The sequence below is a fragment of the Cupressus sempervirens genome, chromosome 3 (assembly GCF_028749045.1).
Source record: "Cupressus sempervirens isolate cs-2001-9-10 chromosome 3, ASM2874904v1, whole genome shotgun sequence".
NCBI lineage: Eukaryota > Viridiplantae > Streptophyta > Pinopsida > Cupressales > Cupressaceae > Cupressus > Cupressus sempervirens.
In genome coordinates, this window is record NC_143120.1 from 962,731,999 (window position 1) to 962,734,054 (window position 2,056).

The 2,056-nt window shown below is 35.0% G+C and overlaps 1 pseudogene; it reads right to left on the reverse strand.

The window, feature by feature from the left end:
- Window positions 1-449: 449 nt before the first annotated feature.
- Window positions 450-1,243, reverse strand: LOC149569933 (dirigent protein 23 pseudogene; annotated as a pseudogene).
- Between the last annotated feature and the right edge of the window lie 813 nt (window positions 1,244-2,056).

The following is a 2,056-nucleotide window of genomic DNA, read 5'->3' on the forward strand; positions in this document are numbered from 1 at the left end:
AGAGGAAGCTATATATAAATGGTCTTAGTTATTTGTTAAGCTTTCTTATTACAATAAAGTCATTAAATCTCAGATAAAAATGACATTGAACAAGAAATTCTAAAATTGATATTTAGAATTTAACTAAAATTGATATCTATGAATCCAAACCAATAGAAACAATATACTACTTAAAAGACAACTTACAGCATTCTCAAGACACACATGGCTCACCTCAACATAAATTACACAAATGATCTTAACAAACATATATGTATTAGATATACAATTTTCACAATTACAATATCCTTAGAATTGTTTGTTGAACTTTCTTATTCCAATAATGCAATAAATGATGTTGAACTTCACAATAATATAAAACATATCAGAAAGAAAATCAGTTCTTAAAAGTAAAACCTCATCCTAATTAAAATTCACCATGCACACAACTCAAAAACTTGAACACAAAATTTGATAAACTCAATAGATTAAAAATCTAATACCCCAATACAATAAAACTTTTAAAAACATGTTCCAATAGGCCTAATGCCCATAATGGAAAATTGTGACATTATATCGAATACCCCAATACAATAAAACTTGAAAAAACATGTCCCAATAGGCCTAATGCCCATAATGGAAAATTGTGACATTATACCCAATAACTGCATTGGGGCCATCAATAGAATAGGTGTGGGCAAATGCATAGCCCCTTGCCATCCTAAAGTGCCCACTTCCTCCCACAATTGGAAACTCCCTCTTCCCATTCATTATCATATTCTTCCCCACAACACTGAGAGAGCTGCCTTTGTACTCTCCTCTCTCCATGGAATACGTGAGAGCCATGAACAAACTCATTTCTCCCTGTGAAGCCAATGTATACATTCCCTGTGCTCTCCCCACAACCTCAGACTCCCTTTCTGGAGTTTGAGTAAGTGGGTCATCCATCACAAACACTGAACCAAATGAAGGTACCCCAGAAGAAAAATTCACAGGCTTCTCTGGCGCCACTTGAACTGCCGTAACATTCTTTCCTATCACAATGTCATGCATGTAAAACTCCAAATGAGTCACCTTCTCCTTCAGCTTCATTTGCCCTCCATTCACATTCACAATGGTGAAGCATAAACAAATTGCTAATGCTGTCAAAAGACTTCTCTTCCCACTGTTCTTCTCCATAGCCATCTATGCCTGCTTCAAGAGAAACAAGAAATGGGAGAGGTTGAGGATATTGGTAATAGAAAACTCCATCCATTTTCTTATCGATTTTATAGACTTGGACGTGGGATTTGATTCAAACTTCTATCCAGTCAAGATTGTCTATATAGAGAGGAACAGGTATTCTTAGCGTGTTCAATTGTAGTTCCGTAGAAACTGGGTGGGAAACTTCAAAGTGGATTGTCAAGCACGCGGGCTCAATGAGATTTGTCTTCAGCTATTTTTCTCTAGTAGGCTGCTCTGAATTTTCTTCCGAGAAGATCGGATATTTTTTTAATATCTGGAGGTCATCAACAAGGCTTGAATTGGCTAGTGCAAAGTCTTCCAGTGTTTCTTAGTCGATGATGTCGTTTTCATTTACCGGGGCTCTTTTCATTTATTATAAACAATATATGTTTAAGTAAGTTGTTTAGGGCTTGTTATCTACATTGTGTCCGAGCAAAATGGTAGAGTCAATGAGGTGAAGTTAAATTGTTCTAAACAATTTTATTAAGTCGATAGGCTTATATGTGGGAGCTTTTGCTCCCGGTTTTTGTAAATTCTCACTAGCAAATTGTCAGCCTTGCCTGCCGGTTTTAAAAAATTTCACTGATAAATTCTCTCCCAAATATTTCTATTCCTACTATTATATTTTTTTCTTTTACTTTTGCCTCCTTCCTGATTTTTCCTTTGGCATGTCCAACTTTTTAGCTTGGCAAGTTCTTAAATTGGCTTATATGTTTGGTTGTTTCTTTTAATAAACTAGCTGATGCTATTGAATAAGATTTATAAAAAAGATTACATGGTAAGAAGGGTTTATTTTTTTAATGTTGAATAAAGCAATTTTTTCACAAAAAGTAAGAGGACTTTTCATGTGCCT